Source organism: Cervus elaphus, chromosome 2 (assembly GCF_910594005.1).
Source record: "Cervus elaphus chromosome 2, mCerEla1.1, whole genome shotgun sequence".
In the NCBI taxonomy this organism is placed as follows: Eukaryota; Metazoa; Chordata; class Mammalia; order Artiodactyla; family Cervidae; genus Cervus; species Cervus elaphus.
The window spans coordinates 36,130,501-36,148,792 of NC_057816.1; the positions used below are offsets into that span (position 1 = coordinate 36,130,501).

At 37.5% G+C, this 18,292-nt stretch overlaps 1 long non-coding RNA gene across 1 annotated transcript in view; it reads right to left on the bottom strand.

The window, feature by feature from the left end:
- Positions 1 to 761: 761 nt before the first annotated feature.
- The window catches only part of LOC122676486, a 233,972-nt gene continuing 216,441 nt past the window's right edge, over positions 762 to 18,292 (bottom strand). The window contains exons 3-5 of the long non-coding RNA XR_006335595.1: positions 12,966 to 13,058; positions 5,176 to 5,354; positions 762 to 1,653 (exon numbers count right to left, since the gene is read on the bottom strand). This is a non-coding gene — a long non-coding RNA (uncharacterized LOC122676486). The remainder of the gene's footprint in view (positions 1,654 to 5,175; positions 5,355 to 12,965; positions 13,059 to 18,292) is intronic.

An 18,292-nucleotide genomic window follows, 5' to 3' on the forward strand; every position in this document is an offset into this window, starting at 1 on the left:
AGTCTCTATTTCCTGCCCACCCCCCCACCATTCTGAGGCTCCTACAGTTAAGCCCCACTAACTTCAGAAAACTAAGATCATGGCATCCAGTTCCATCACTTCATGACAAACAGACGGGGAAACAGTGGAAACAGTGTCAGACTTTATTTTTGGGGGGCTCCAAAATCACTGCAGATGGTGATTGCAGCCATGAAATTAAAAGATGCCTACTCCTTGGAAGGAAAGTTCTGACCAACCTAGACAGCATATTAAAAAGCAGAGACATTACTTTGCCAACAAAGGTCCATCTAGTCAAGGCTATGGTTTTCCAGTGGTCATGTATGGATGTGAGAGTTGGACTGTGAAGAAAACTGAGTGCCGAAAAATTGATGCTTTTGAACTGTGGTGTTGGAGAAGATGCCTGAGAGTCCCTTGGACTGCAAGGAGATCCAATCAGTCCATCCTGAAGGAGATAAGTCCTGGGTGTTCATTGGAAGGACTGATGCTGAAGCTGAAACTCCAGTACTTTGGCCACCTCATGCAAAGAGCTGACTCATTGGAAAAGACCCTGATGCTGGGAGGGATTGGGGGCAGGAGGAGAAGGGGACAACAGAGGATGAGATGGCTGGATGGCATCACCGACTCGATGGACATGAGTTTGAGTAGACTCCAGGAGTTGGTGATAGATAGGGAGGCCTGGCATGCTGCGATTCATGGGGTCGCAAAGAGTCAGACACGACTGAGCGACTGAACTGAACTGAGCCTTCAAAGTCAAATGCTCTGGGGGCTCATCTTCCAGGTGCTGGACCCTGGGGCTTGAGAGCCTGATGTGGGGCTTAGAACTCTCACTCTGGTGGGAGAACCTCTGCAATATTACTGTTCTCCAGTTTGTGGGTTACCCATCTGGGGCATATGGGATTTGATTCTATCACAGTTCTGCCTTTCCTACTTGTCTCATTGTGGTTCCTTGTTTATGTCTTTAGTTGTAGAAAATCTTTTCTGGTAGTTCCAGTTTTGTTTTGTTTTTTTATCAATGGCTGCTTTGCAGAGAGCTGTGATTTTTATGTGCTCATGAGAGGAGGTGAGCTCAGGGTCTTTCTACTCCACCGTCATAGTTACTGTCTTCCATTATGCTCTTGGGTGGAGAACTGTGTTTTCCACATGCTATAAACTGAATGTTTATGTCTTTTCAAAATTCATGTGTTGAAAAATAACCCCAATAACCAACCTTCTGTTGGCATTAGGAGGTGGGACCTTTGCGGTGATTAAGTCATAAGAGTGAAGCACTCATGAATGGGATTATACCCTTTTCCAAGAGACCCCTCCTCCCTTCTGCCATAGAATACCATGAAAATAGTCATTTATGAGTCAGGAAATATGCCAGCACTAGACACTGAATCTGCCAGTGACTTCCTGTTGGACTTTCTAGCCTCCAGATTTGTGAGAAAAAAGTTCTGTTATTTATAAGCCACCAAGTCTTTTTGATACTTTCTGTTATAGTGGCCTGAATGGACTAAGACACATTTATGCCAAAGTTATCCACGAGGACATACAGGTAACACAGATGTGGTCTACCTAGAGTAAAGAATGAGCCAACTATGAGATGTTCAAACCCATTTTCTCAGACTCCTTGCTGCTCCCAGCTGTGACAGCATAGGCAGAAGGTTCAAGAATCTGAGAAGACAAAAAGGATGAAATGAAGCTTAACCAAGGTCCATTTCTAAACCACGCTTGTAGTGTTTTTAAACAGTCACACACACACATATAGAAAAATGATACTTAGTTGTTTGATTTACAAGTGACTCAAACAGTAAGTGCTGTACATGTAGAAAGGAAAATCAGAGAGGCTTAATCCTGGAATGTTGCAACCAGATGATTGACTGTAATAAATGACAGTGGGAAGCATTAAGGGTGAAATTCACATATTGATTTACAATGCTGTGTTAATTCCAGATATACAGTAAGGTGATCCAGTTATACATATATAAATACATTCATTCTTTTTCAGATTCTTATATAGGTTATCACAGAATATTGATTCGCATTTCCTGTGATATATAGTAGGTCGTTGTTGGTTATCTATCTTATATATAGTAGTGTGTGTATGTTCATCCCAAGCTCCTGATTTATCCCTCCCCTTCACATGTCCCTTTGGTGACCATAAGTTTGTTTTGATAACTGTAAGGCTCTGTTTTGTAAATAAGCTCATTTGTATCACTTAAAAAATAAGATTCCACATATGAGTGATAGCATATGACATTTTTGTTTCTCTGTTTGACTTACTTCAATTAGTATGATAATCTGTAGGTCTATCCATGTTGCTGTAAATGGCATTGTTTCATTTTTTATGAATAATATTCCATTGTGTATATGTACCACATCTTCTTTATACATTCCTCTGTCAATGGACATCTTGGTTGCTTCCATATCCTGGCCATTATAAATAGAGCTGCAAAGGACATTGGCTACATGTATTGTTTTGAATTACGGTTTTCACAGCGTATATGCTTAGGAGTGTGACTGCTGGATCATATGGTAGCTCTATTTTTAATTTTTTCAGGAGCCTCCGTATTGTTTTCCATAGTCATTGTACCAATTTATATTCCCACCAACAGTGTAGGAGGGTTACCTTTTCTCTACACCCTCTCCAGCATTTATTGTTTTTACACTTTTTGATGATGGCCATTCTGACTGATGTGAGCTGATAACTCATTGCCATTTTGATTTGCTTATCTCTAATATTTAGCAATGCTGGACATTTTTTAATTTGCCTATTGGCCATCTGTATGTCTTCTTTTTTGATATAGAGCTTCATGTGCTGTTTGTATATTTTGGAGATTAATCCCTTGTCAGTAGCTTTATTTGCAAATATTTCCTTCCATTCCATGGGTGGTCTTTTTGTTTTGCTCATGGTTCCTTTGCTGTGAAGATTTAAAGTTTAATTTGGCCCAGTTTGCTTATTTTTGCTTTTATTATCATTAGTCTAGGAGGTGGATCAAAAAAGATACGGCAGTTAATCGCAAAAAGATATGTGGTTTATGTGACAGAGTGTTCTGCCTATGTTTTCCTCTAGGTGTTTTAGTGTCTGGCCTTATATTTAGGTGTCTTATCCATTTTGAGTTTATTTTTTGTATGGTGCTAAAGAACGTTCTAATTTTATGTTTTTTACATGTATCTGTCCAATTTTCCTAGCACTACTTATTGAAGAGACTCTTTTCTCCATTGTCTATTCTTGCCTCCTTTGTCACAGATTAATTGACCATAGGTGCGTGGGCCTATTTCTGAGTTTTCTAACCTGTTCCATGATCTACATTTCTGTTTTGTGCTAGTATCATATGTTTAGATGACTGTAGTATTGTATGAAGTCAGGGAGCCTGATTCCTCAAGCTCTCTTCCTCAGGCTTGCTTTGGCTATTCAGGGTTTTTGTGTTTCCATACAGATTTAAAATTTTTTTGTTCTAGCTCTGTGAAAAATGCCATTGGTAACTGATAGGGATTGCAAGGCAATCTACAGACTCAATGTAATCCCTATCAAATCCTTAAATTTGTATGAAAAAAATAAAATAATTGTTCTAAACTCTCAAGAACCCCCAGGCAGTGGTGGTGGGTACACTAGTGGTAAATTGGTGGCAGTCTCAGATGATCTGAACGATCTTTATGGGTCATCCTCTCACCATACAAAGTTGAATATCTCCCTTGAATCTGGGCAACAATTGCTTCATCTAACAGATAAAGTTACGACACATCGACACCTCTCTGTCATCCACGAGGTGAACACTGTGTAAATATTTAGTCCTTTTGTCTTGGCTCTATGGCCTATATCATTGGAAAATTTAGGAGTTTGGATCGTTTTTAACTATTGATCATCAGTATATTCTGCTAAGACTCCTAACCCTTGCTCCTGTCTTCCTCTGCAGCTTCTTTTCCCTTTTTCTATACACAGAACTACTCATTCAAATCAAAACTTACATTCACTCCACTGTGCCATAGTTTCTTTTCGTCTCTGGAATTCTCCTTCCTTTTTGCCTTACTGGCTCCTAAGTTTTTTTTCAAGTTACAACTCAAATATCCACTATTCTGTGAAACTTGGTCTAACTCATTTACCATTTTTAGTAATTTATTCATTCTTTTTACAAAACAGGTATATGTTTGTGCCTTTCGCCTGTTATCCAACCTATGATGGAGCATTCATCATTGAATTCATCCTTCCCAACTTGTGAGCTCATTAAAGAAATACCTCATGCCTTATTTATACAAGTGAATAAATGCCAATGAACAAATAAAAAAGTGATAATTGATAATTACCTTAATCATTGAATAAATAACTTAAAAATGATATTAAGTGGGCCTATCTACTTCTTGGTCACAGTTTAGCAACTTTCATATCTTTCAATTTTCCCCTAGATGTCAATTTTATTGTTGTGATAACCTCATGCATCTGAAATGAAAAAAACAATAATGATGGGACTTTTTAATAAATGTGACTTGTCCAGAACATGTTTTTGTTCTCCCTGGATTTTTAAAGTGGGTGGCATACTTTCAGCAAAATATGATAAACTGCAAGATCTTTAAGATTCCATTCACATGTACCTTATAACTAGATTTCTTCTTGATCATGCAGACTCATTTAAGGACTTTTTCCCTAAGTGCTAGGATAAACATGTTTCTTGTGTTGGGGCCAGGCTATAGAGGAATTGTTGAATCACATTTTGTCTTCTTGTCTGTCTCTCTTCCTTTTTTGTTATTAAATTAGAGTTGATTTACAATATTGTGTTAGCTTCAGGTGCGAAGCAAAGTGACTCAGTTATACAAGCATATCTGTTTTTCTCAGATTCTTTTTCCTTATAGGTTTTTATAAAATACTGAGTATAGTCCCCTGTGCTATGTAGTTGATCCTTGTTGGTTATCTGCCTTATGTTTTGAATTATACTGTACTTTTTTTTTTTTCCCTTTTACACATTTTCATTGTTAACATTTTCAAGTATCTATCAGCTCCTCTTGGCTACTGACTCTTGCTTCCTCTGCCAATTTTGGCAGTACTCATTCTAGATGTGTCTAAAAGTTTGTAGTCTTACTTCCATGCACTTATCTATGGTACTTCAATAGGTACAACCTGCTCTGCTGTGGGTTCATGAATACGTGTTGTCCTGAAAGATCTAAGAGAACTCATTATGCTCATTTTGATTTCTTACTCACCAAATAGACTTCTGTTTCACTCTAGCTTCCGTTCTTATGTCTGTCTGCATGGGCAAGTGCCCATTCATGCTGACCTCTTTACTTTGATTTTTATATGGGATTATGAGCTTAGTGACTGGGAATCAGTCCCAGTGGGATGGCTTTGTTCACGGTGTGCTGGCAAAAGCAGTATTCTGAGCCTAGAAGATAACAGAGAGAACACAGTGAATTTTCACCTAACCATGTTGAAGTATATATTCATATTAGAGTAAGTTTTTGAAAAATAATACTAATTTTGTGGTTAAACTAGAAAATCAGTATGAACTCATGATCTTAATGATCACTGTTTTCTAGAACTCTCAGTAATGCCTGGCATATGTAGAATAGAGTACATTTTTATAGTATCCTGAAATTGATCTTTAAAAGTATATTCCATTCAAAGGAATTGAGACTTTTTGGAGATGATCTCTTCCATTGAAATAGGGGAAAAAATTGAGATGAAATAGCTTGTTGTTGTCAGAAATCAAAGGTGCTTTTAAAATTTTCTGAGTGGTATCTTAAAAGGCAAAGGATGTAACTAAATGTGGTTTCTAATAGATACACTGTAATAATTTGTATGTCTAAAAAATAGTTATAATTAATAAAATTGAATTGCATATGTGAAAAAACATGAGATTGTAATTAAGTATATAAACTTTAAGATAAAATTTAGAGTGTGAAAATTTAAGTAAGGTGAGTATACTAAACCATGATAAGTATTTAATGAGGCTCATAAATAGGGAAATGGTGATTTCATGTAAATACATGTCATATTTAAAAATTACTGTATGCATTTTTATATGTTTAACCAAAGGGGTGATTTCAGAGAACAGTGAGTAAGTCACATAGAATCCAACAACCTGTGACAAAATGATAGATGATGCGCGTAACCCTAATGGAAAGTTGTGTATATAAACTCAGTCCCTAATCTCCTGAGGCATGAAACTTCTGGATATCCTACTAATCATGAAATGATAATAGGGCACATTCAAGTAAAAAGAATTGGAGGTGGATCACTCTGTAACCAATATATCAAATGGCATGGGAGCAAAGCTCGATCAGTACCACACTCTAAAGTGTAAACTTGGAAAGTACAATGCCTCTTATTTAACACGTAAATTTTCATCTGAGAAGAGACCCAGCCCAATAAACCCTGACTTAGGTTTCAATCTACTAGATGTAACCAGATCCCTTGACACAATGAGGAATGAATAGGTTGATGAAATAAAATCTGAAGTATCAGCTAGTTTATGTTTGATTTTCAGGCTGATAAAATTACTGTGCATAAATGAATAAAACCATAACCCCAGGAATATATAAAATCATATGAGTATATAGATAATAGACCCACAGGATTAATGTTTTGAAGTAGATATGCTAATAATTTTTAATAACTGTAATGTTTGGTGTAAATAAGGTATTTTGAGCATTTAAAATAATTTGATATGCTAGATTTATGACTTTATTGAATTATTTTGAGATCTAATTTTATATTTAATATCTAAATGTTTAAGGGATTTTGATTTATACAGTTGATATTTAAACTTATGAATTATATGAAGAATAACATTGCTCACTAGATACACTATCTTTAAAAAGGATTCAATAAAGAATGCATAGAAAAGTGTCCTTCTTTAGCCACTGAGCCCCTTAAGCTTCTAAGATTCTACCCTGAGTGCACTGACAGATGAACCAAGCCTGAGTGATCTTTATAATACCCGGAGCTACTTTTAGGCCACTTATCCTCTCTGGTTGGCGAGGTAGCTGGGACATGGAAATATAATTTAGGACTATAGCCCACCAGGCTCCTCTGTCCATGGAATTTCCCAGGCAAGAATACCGGAGTGGGTTGCCATTTCCTTCTCCAGAGGATCTTCCTGACCCAGGGATCAAAAGAACTCGGGTCTCCTGTATTGCAGGTGGATTCTTTACCAACTGAGCCACCATGGAAACTCTAAATAATTAAGTCTGACTATTAAATAATTAGAAGCTACCTCTTAAACATACAGATTTCCCCTATGTGGTCATTTCAGTGAATTTTTGTTTGGATTTTTATCCAGTCAAAGTGATAATCATTTATTTCTCGGACAAAAGGAGACTAGTAAAATATGAAACTTTATACTTCCACCCTTGGCGACATAGATAAAAGATTAAGCAAAATTTGCAGTCCCCTAACCCAGAATCCCTCGCGCTGCACCACAGGTTCGTCCAGTGAATGGCCAGTCTTCTGTATAGCCTGTTAACGGGCTTCCCTGGTGCCTCAAATGGTAAATAATCTACCCACAGTGTGGGAGACCTGGATTTTATCCCTGTGTTGGGAAGATCCCCTGGAGAAGGAAATGCAACCCACTCCAGTATTCTTGCCTAGAGATTCCAATGGACAGAGGAGCCTACAGTCCATGGGGTCACGAAGAGTCAGACATGGCCAAGCAACTAACACGTTCATAGCCTATTAAGACAATCTCCTATGATCCTGTGTCCACATGACCCAGACTGATTAGTTAACTTCCATCAAGCCAGTAAAACTAAGACATGTAAGTTATGTAGACCAACCATATTCCCTCTTGGACATCTCTTGTAGTTCATGGACCCCAAGATGTGAAAGGTATTGGGGTTTTCAACCCTCCCCTAATTTGTTTGCACTCAGTTGACTCAATCTTATTTTAACCATATCCATCTCTTTCCATCTCCCCCACATCATGCTCACTCCCAGTCCCACAGTTTTGCTCTTACTTGTCCACCCTTAATTCTCTCTTTATAAATTTTCCCACTTCAAGTTCTTCTCCTTTGTAAAATTTTCCATGCCTACTCCAACTCTTGCTCTTTTTTAACTTCCTAAAAAGTAACAGTTTTCACAAAACAATTCTATGAGGGTAAGCAGGCAATTTTCAAATCATTAAAGACTAACAACTAGGAAGCATTTCAGCCTCAGAAATATGTCATAAGCTTTAAAGTCCCAATAATCCTAAACCTTTCCCATTGTTTCACAAGTCTTAGAGGTGGTAGTTGCCTCATTCATTTATTACCTCTATGTTATCTCATGAAAAGGCATTTAGAAAACAGAAAACTGGAAGCTGATTCAAAGAGGTAATGGATGTAGGCTGTTTTTATGACCTGTACAAAGTAAGAGGTATTCATGTGTGGACTCCCAGAAACATAAATAAAGATTTCAGATACTTAATACATAAGAAGCCAATAAGCAGCCCTCCAACGAGAACAGAGTAGCTATTAATACTTTCTTTTCAAAGATCAAAAAATTGGGGCTTGGACAAACCTCAGTTTTCCCTAGTATGTGTTCCATTTTTGCCCTGTTAGTTTACCATACTAGTCTATCCAATTGTATATGTTAAAATTTCTCTGCTAAAATAACTTGTTTGGTATAACCTGTCTGGATCCTAACTGATATATAAAGTATTTGGAATAGCAGATGAAGCCAATATAGATGTTGTCCCAATCTTGTCCATTTCAAGGGGACTCATTATTTGTGGAATTAACTTTTAACCTAATTGTGGAGACTTTAACCATACAGTCTTGAGGAAGAATAAAAGCTTACTAAACTTTCACTTTCACATTGTTTTCTTAGGGAATTTATGTGCATCTAAGGAAGACATTTTTAAATTTTGTAAATTCAAGCTTCAATCTCTATCACAAGACTGAAATAACACATCTCAAACATGTAATGACCAAGATATAGTTAAGATCATCTTGTCAATGAGCCATCCAAATTTCTCTCAGAACCAAGTGATAACTATGGAAGAGAGGAATTAAATTCCATAATTTTTTTATGTTAAAATTAAACAAGGGCAACTTCTCATACCTGGATATGTTCCCATTTGGGCATACTCCCAACACTTATAAATAATTTATGCACACTATTTCATTTAATATTGGTGAAAACTCTTGAAAGCTAAATACTATCAGAGGTTTATGGATAAGAAAACTGCACAACAATTGATTCAGCAAGTGATCCCAAACTTTACAGTTAGTAAATGCCAGAACCAAAGGTCTGATGAGGTCTGCCCTATTTCCAGTATTTTACTTTGCACCATTTTGATGAACCACAGGCTTGGGAGTAGGAATAAAGAAGGAATGGTTCATTCAGATCTAGAGAAGAGATTAGCAGTCTAGTTGACTGCTACCCTGAGGAATAAAAGAATACAAAGTCATCTGAATTAATAAAGGGAGCCATAAAAAGTAAATGTAATTACAAAGGGCCATGAAATTGCCATTCCCATTGAACAGCCTGGTATAATATAATAGGCCTGAACTTCGGCTTCAGAAAAACTTGAATTCAAATTCACCCATCAAATGTATATGTCTTACTTTAGAAGAGTCACCTAATCTTTGATAGTCATTCAATTGTGTCAAACTTTTTGTGACCTCATGGACTACAACCTGCCAGGTGCCTCTGTCCATGGGATTCTCCAGGCAAGAATGCTGGAGTGAGTTACCATTCCCTTCTCCAGGGTATCTTCCCAACCCAGGGATTGAACCCAGGTCTCCTGCATTGCAGGCAGATTCTTTACCAGCTGAGCCACTAGTAAAGAGCTAGAAAGTGAAAGTGAAAGTGAAGTGGCTCAGTCGTGTCTGACTCTTTGCGACCCCATGGACTGTAGCCTACCAGGCTCCTCTGTCCATGGGATTTTCCAGACAATAGTATTGGAGTGGGTAGCCATTTCCTTCTCCAGGGGATCTTCCCGACCCAGGGATCAAACCTGGGTCTCCTGCATTGTAGACAAACGCTTTACCATCTGAGCCATCAAGGAAGAGTTAAAAGAGGCCCACATATGGTAGATACTCAATAAATGTCAAATCTCTTCTGACTTTATAAACTCGTGTTTACTGCTTCCTTCATTTATCACCACTTGTACCTCTGTCATGACTAGTAACAGAATATCTTTAAAATTAAATGAGCCTATCTGAAATAAGACTAAAGAGGGGCTTTGAGCATTCTTTGCAATATTTTATAAACAACTATTGGTAAAGAAACACTCAAAAGGACAGAAAATTAAAAGCAGATTCAAAATTGTAATAAACATAGGCTAGGCAGTATCTAAAGGAAGATGTATTCTTAGGCTTCCTGTACTGGTTTCAGAGTCTGGATACAAAAGAAACAATGAGCAGTGATCTAGCAATTCTCCCATTGGTAAAAGGTGACTATTACTTTCATTTTTTTCATAGATGAGTAAGCAGGCTTAGACAAGCCAGAGTATCCCATAGCTCATTTAGGTTAGAAAGCTAATCTGAGCCCAGGTATTCTAGTTCCAAGTCAAATGCTGTTTCCAATATGGTGCAACATTATAAATCAATTTAATTCCCTATATTTCTATTCCTGCTTGTGGAGTTGTAAGTTTTCCCATTTAATAAAGGGAAAAATGCTGCCCTTAGAGAAATTAAGAAGCAGCAAGGAGACATGTACACCACCAGTGTCTCTCTTCCACATAATCTCTTCTAGAGGTTCCCCAGTTAGAAATCCAGTGGTCAGAGTATCATTGCTTGCCTAGGGTGCAGTGATCTCCAAATGCAAACTCCATCTAATAGGCATTCTGGATGCTCTTTGTCAAGCACTCTTATTTCTGGAACATAATTGCTTTATTCAATCAAAGTGTCCCAACCGCTGTGGATGGGAGACCTCATGATTTAGTTGCTATCAAAACAATTCTGCCCCAAGTGGAGAAGCTTGCCTGATTTAAATGAATATCAACAAAAATGATGATTTTACACTTTTCAGGGAAACAACAGTCCCAAAAGTTCTCGTGTATTTCCAGGGACCTTAACGGAGGCTAACAGATTTATGGTCTCATTATTGCCTGAAGCAATAAGTCTTCCAATAGGTAATTTTTATGCTGTGGGACAGCAGAACATATGGGAATAAATGTTCTCAAATAACGGAACTGGCTGTCAGGGTTTTCAAATACAGCCGTTACTAAAACAATAGATTTTCACAAAGAAGTGAGTTTCTTTTCTCCTTAGCTTCTCACTTATGTTTCACCATTAATCCCATCAGAAATGCTTGTCTCTTTAACTAGTGGAAAATATCACATAAAGAATTGGAAAGCAATAATACAAACCTGTAACATCATTTCAATTAGAATTTTAATAATATAATACTTTATGTTCATAATACAGTATACATTCTAATAATAATATATTAATACTATATCCTACTTCAATTAATAAGAATTCTAATCTATATGATGCTTTGCCTATTTCTAGTCTCAAACAAGACTCAATGGACCACTAATAGAAGTTATAAGAAATGTGGTTTCTTTTATCAGTACATATATTAAAACAGATTGAATGGCTATGAGTGAGCATGATTTTGGAATTAAAAGGATTTTTAGGATGGATTCGTGTGTTAGATAGGGGTTGTCATTATATATCACAGAATGTTAGGGACCTGTGAAAATGAATGAATAAAAAATGTTAGAGACCCATGAAATTTAAGGACGTACAATGAAGGAAACGAATCTTTGTCATATATTTGTTTCATGCTAGGCATTTTGCCAGTTACAGTTTTCCAAAAGTATAAATAGGAAATCTGAGAGTTTTAATAGAAGAGTTTTAATGGGAACGAGACGATCAATCTTAGAGAATGTTTTAAGTGCACTTTCCTAATCCTATATAGAAATGTCAATAAACAACAATTTAAAAAAATCTAACACTATGCCAGCATTCAGCTTTAATAAGTTAAAGGGAATAAAAGATTTAATTAACAAACAACAATGAAAATTTTTCCAAAGATTAACTTTAGGTTACACTACAGTATTGTCAGTACCTGAGGGTAGTATTCTAGCTCTGCTTCTAGGCTATCTCTATCACATCACCCTGCTACAGTGTTCACATAGCACTTATCACTACATGGAATTATCTTTTTATTTTGCTACATATTCACTGTTGCTTCTTTACTTCTACTTTGATGCTCCAAGTGCTAAAGATAAGAGTTTCCAAATGGAGTTATTTATGCTAAAACCCATGTTACCAAGCCAAGACTCAATTACAGTTTCAGCAGTCCCAGAAGTGGAATCTTACCAGTCAATCAGAAATCTCGTGATTAGCCATGGTTAGGTAATCTGCCTGATACACCTGTCCCATCCTCTGTAAGGAAAGTGACTCTGCAATAATCCCTCTGCTTTCACCTAGTTCTCTTCCTTTTTCCTCTCCCCTCTGCCTGTAAAATGCCTTGCCTTGTACCTCTCTTCTGAGTTCCCTTCTATCTGCTAGACTGTATGCTGCCTAATTCATGAATCACTGAATGAAGCCAATGTGATCTTTACATTTTACTCAGTTGCATTTTGTTTTTCAACAGAAGCAAAACAGACTTTTTTCTTTGTTCACTGCTATAGCCTCAACATCTAAACTAGCAGCTGGCACAGAATGAAGCCCCAGTGAATATTTGCTGAGTCAAAGGTAGTTTTACCACAATAGAGTTAATGTAGATGTCCCACATTAAAAAGGGTACTAATTTATGAAAGAGGCTTTCCAGGTGGAGGTGGTACAATGGTCAAGGATTTACCTGCCAATGCAGGAGATGCAAGAGACATGGGTTCAATCCCTGGGTTAGGAAGATCCCCTGGAGGAGGGGCATGGCAACCCACTCCAGTATGCTTGCCTGAGAAATCCCATGGACAGAGGAACCTGGCGGGCTACAGTCCATGGGGTCACAAAGAATCAGACACGACTGAGCATACGGGAACAGCTAACAGCTAAATCTATGAAAAAGGCAAGACCGCACAGTGGAAGGAAGGCGTGTCTGAAGTCGGTTCACTCACTGGTGCCAAGTCCATTGCCTGATCTCATCTTCACATCTTCAGAGTGAGGTAGACGGGGTTACCATTCTGAGTGTAAGGACAAAGACAAGACACCTAGAGAATTAGAGTGAATTTTACAAAAATAAGTAAAAAGTGGAACTAAGACACTTGAGTCTGAAGGTCAGGAGAGCTGTTTACCTTTACTTTTTTGCTATATTAAACCAAACAAAATAGCATAGGAAGAGGACTAAAAATGTAACAAGAAACACAAAAATTATAAAAGAAATCATGAGAGTGTTCAACCGATAGTGGAGAGAACATTTCAAGGAACACTGAAAAGTGTGGCTAAGTAGGAAAGTGGTGATAGCTAATGGAGAATTACATATATATAGGGATAAAATAATTATCCCTAATATTTGATATTATACAAATATATAAATATCCATATTTATGTATGACTAATAAGAGTTTTTGAGTTGGGAATCTTGACATTTCTCTTACCTTGAATCTTTATAGGGCAAATTTAATGTAAAAAATGGAAACTGAGGTAATCAACTTTTTTTCTTTTTTGTTAAACTTGGTATGATATGGTGTGGTGTGGCATAGTGTGTATGTGTGTGTTGTACATGTGTGTATGCACATGCATGGGTTGAAAAGAACTGAAAGATTGGTTTTATACCTTCATTCAGCTCAAGCTGCAAATTCCCAAATATAGGATATTTTTCTGAAAGTCCTCCATACAGTTCAGTTCAGTTCAGTCGCTCAGTCGTGTCTGACTCTTTGCGACCCCATGAATCGCAGCACGCCAGGCCTCCCTGTCCATCACAAACTCCCAGAGTTCACTCAGACTCATGCCCATTGAGTGGGTGATGCCATCCAGCCATCTCATCCTCTGTCGTCCCCTTCTCCTCCTGCCCCCAATCCCTCCCAGCACCAGGGTCTTTTCCAACAAGTCAACTCTTTGCATGAGGTGGCCAAAGTACTGGAGTTTCAGCTTCAGCATCAGTCCTTCCAGTGAATACCCAGGACTGATCTTTAGGATGGACTGATTGGATCTCCTTGCAGTCCAAGGGACTCTCAAGAGTCTTCTCCAACACCACAGTTCAAAAGCATCAATCCTTTGGTGCTTAGTTTTCTTCACAGTCCAACTCTCACATCCATACATGACCACTGGAAAAACCGTAGCCTTGACCAGACGGACCTTTGTTGGCAAAGTAATGTCTCTGCTTTTTAATATGCTGTCTAGGTTGGTCATAACTTTCCTTCCAAGGAATAAGCGTCTTTTAATTTCATGGCTGCAGTCACCATCTGCAGTGATTTTGGAGCCCAAAAAAATAAAGTCTGACACTGTTTCCACTGTCTCCCCATCTATTTCCCATGAGGTGATGGGACCAGATGCCATGATCTTAATTTTCTGAATGTTGAGCTTTAAGCCAACTTTTTCACTCTCCTCTTTCACTTTCATCAAGAGGCTTTTTAGTTCCTCTTCACTTTCTGCCATAAGGGTGGTGAAAGGTTGTTGCTGAATGATAAGACCCTGGGATTCTTGGCCTCCGGAGGAGACAAATTCAATCCGGGGCCAGAGATGAGGCTGGATCGCTCAGAGCTTTTGTGTAATAAAGTTTTATTAAAGTATAAAGGAGATAGAGAAAGCTTCTGACATAGGCATCAGAAGGGGGCAGAAATAATATCCCCCCTGCTAGTCTTTAGCTGTAAGTTATATAGTCACTCACAGTCTGTTAATGAAAAGAAAGGAATGTCTTAGAATTTAGAATGGCACCAGATAATTCATCCCTGGCCATAAAATGATTGACTTGAATCTTGTAGAAGAGCAGATTACCAAAAAATAGTTTCATTTACATAGATTAGGGGAACAATATCTGAGTAAGTAGGTTAGGCCATTTGGTGGAATTTAGAGTCCGGGGTAAATGCATAGCACATTAACATAGCTTAAGACAACATTTCCATAAGAAAAAGAAGTGTATTGGTTAACTTAAGGTTTGAGAGTAGTTAGCTTCAGGTGAAACCAGGTGTCATGGCAACACAGCATTTTAAGAGAAACCTTCTTTTAAATTTGTATAGAGAAGGGAAAAAAAAATATCCCTGGTTTGTTTCCTCCTGCTGCTTAAAAGAGGTAAAAATGTCTGGCACTTGCAGCCTATTCCCTCCATTTGGAGGCCCCTGGCCTTCCTGCCTGTTACCCTCTCAGTGGTGTCCTCTGCATATCTGGGTTATTGATATTTCTCCCAGCAATCTTGATTCCAGCTTGTTCTTCTTCCAGCCCAGCGTTTCTTGTGATGTACTCTGCATATAAGTTAAATAAGCAGGGTGACAATATACAGCCTTGACGTACTCCTTTTCCTATTTGGAACCAGTCTGTTGTTCCATGTCCAGTTCTAACTGTTGCTTCCTGACATGCATACAGGTTTCTCAAGAGGCAGGTCAGGTGGTCTGGTATTCCCGTCTCCTTCAGAATTTTCCACAGTTTATTGTGATCCACACAGTCGAAGGCTTTGGCGTAGTCAATAAAGCAGAAATAAATGTTTTCCTGGAACTCTCTTGCTTTTTTGATGATCCAGCGGATATTGGCAATTTGCTCTGGTTCCTCTGCCTTTTCTAAAACCAGCTTGAACATCTGGAAGTTCTCAGTTCACGTATAGCTGAAGCCTGGCTTGGAGAATTTTGAGCATTACCTTACTAGCGTGTGAGATGAGTGCAATTGTGTGGTAGTTTGAGCATTCTTTGGGATTGCCTTTCTTAGGGATTGGAATGAAAACTGACCTTTTCCAGTCCTGTGGCCGCTGCGGAGTTTTCCAAATTTGCTGGCATATTGAGTGCAGCACTTTCACAGCATCATCTTTCAGGATTTGAAATAGCTCAACTGGAATTCCATCACATCCACTAGCTTTCTTCGTAGTGATGCTTTCTAAGGCCCACTTGACTTCACATTCCAGGATGTCTGGCTCTAGGTGAATGATCTCACCATTGTGATTATCTGGGTCATGAAGATCTTTTTTGTGTAGTTCTTCTGTGTATTCTTGCCACCTCTTCTTAATATCTTATGCTTCTGTTAGTTCCATACCATTTCTGTCCTTTATTGTGCACATCTTTGCATGAAATGTTCCCTTGGTATCTCTAATTTTCTTGAAGAGATCTCTAGTCTTTCCCATTCTGTTGTTTTCCTCTATTTCTTTGCATTGATCGCTGAGGAAGGCTTTCTTATCTCTCCTGGCTATTCTTTGGAACTTTGCATTCAAATGGGAATATCTTTCCTTTTTTCCTTTGCTTTTCGCTTCTCTTTGTTTCACAGCTTTTTGTAAGGCCTCCTCAGACAACCATTTTGCCTTTTGCATTTCTTTTCCATGGGGATGGCCCTGATCCCTGTCTCCTCTACAATGTCACGAACCTCCGTCCATAGTTCATCAGGCTCTCTGTCTATCAGATCTAGTCCCTTAAATCTATTTCTCACTTCCATTTCGCAAAAAAAGGTTGATGGTCAAATAAAATATGAAGGAAATGGAGGAAAAAAAGAATAGGAAGGAAATTAGGTAAAATGAAAAAAAATGGAAACAATTATTTGCCATCAAGAAGGAAATGCAGTCTTTAATGTTATGTGTAAAAAAGTGTGGCCATGACCTCTGCTATGGTTAAACACATGGAGATAAACCTGAGCCAAACCACTCTAAAGGTTACTGTAGACTCCTAACAGGAAATTGGCATGTAAAATTAGGAAAGACAAAAGACTATACGAGCACAGTTAGGGCACAAAACCAAGAGTGATTTATTCTATTCTGTCAATCTGTAATAGTCAGTTGGAATTATCATTATTATATCAGTTTTGAAGGGGGAAATTTTACTTTCTAAGGATTTTCATTAATTTTTGTTCATTATTTTTGAATGCCTAAAATATTCATCTTTTTAAAATTTCATAGAGATACAATGCATATAAGTTTCTCCAATTTTAAGTGTATAATTCAATGAGTTTTGACAGATGTATACAGTTACAGTGGCAGAATCACCAAGACAATCATGGTATAGAATATTTCTATTGCCCTAAAACATACCCTCCTGCCCCCCCCCCCCCATTTTTTGAGATAAAATTGATATATTTTTTCAGGTGTACAGCGTAATAATTCAATAGGTCAATTATATTTTGATATTAGATGTTTAAAAGATATATTTCAGTGTGGTCCAGATTAGAGTTTATCAGCTGTTTCAGCTGTAAATTGTGGTGCTCACCATCTAACAGAGTAATTCAAACAACAGAGCTACAGCTCCTAAACCTGTGTTATTAGGAATTTTGTGGAAGGAAAACTCAAGTTATAATGCTGATAGAATCTATGAGGAAGCTAATTGCTAAAAATTAATGCCAAACACACACACACATTCAAAATTGCATCATGGTAATTAATTATTTTAATAGAAGCTAAACCAATTACACATAATTACTTACAAACTTGAGGTTAAAAATATTGATGCAAAAACTCTGTAGCTATGTAAATGCACTAATATAATGTTTTAATTATATCCACACATCTATTTAAATCAGATAATTCCCTTTTATCCACAAAGCAGTTACCTTTGTGTTTGAGCCCAAATCATATGCTCTTGTTTACTGAAAATTTTTAAAATAAGAGCATCTATTGACAAAATAAAGTTGTGATTGAAAACCACTCCAATGTATTCAAATTTATTTAAATCCAATTTATTCAAATCAGTGAGGGAAAAAGTCAAGCTGGTTATTTGCTATCATGGAGAAAAACAAAACACATTGATTGACAGGATGATTTTTGAGATAAAATAGCTACATTTTGTTGAAAACATGTAAAGATTCTGAGTTTTATATCTAATGCCTACCTTAGTATAGAAGAAAGAGCATTGACTATATGAAACATCTAGGTTCAAAGTCAACCTAATGAATATACTAGACTTTTCTGAAAAAATACATATTTATCTGGTAAATCCAGTATTAGACAACTTATTGAAAAATAGTAGTTAATACACAAAAGGTGTGGATCTAGGTGCAGGTAGAAGTGTGTGCATGCTAAGTCACTTCAGTCATGTCCACCTCTTTGTGGCCCTATAGTTTTAAAGTTACTTTCCAGATTCATAGGATTATAAACAGATCCTGCTTTGTATATTGTAAAGCACTTCACAAAATGTACTATTGCAGTAATTTGTTCCTGCCATGCGTCAGTCTCAAAAGTGACACATACCATCTCCAGATGATTCTCCCTCAAATGTGCTGTGTCTTGATTTGTCACCTAAATGATCAGGCATTCCAGAGACTTCCACACATCTCCCAAGGACTTAGCACCTGTTAGGTTCACCAGGGAGATTGTGTTAGG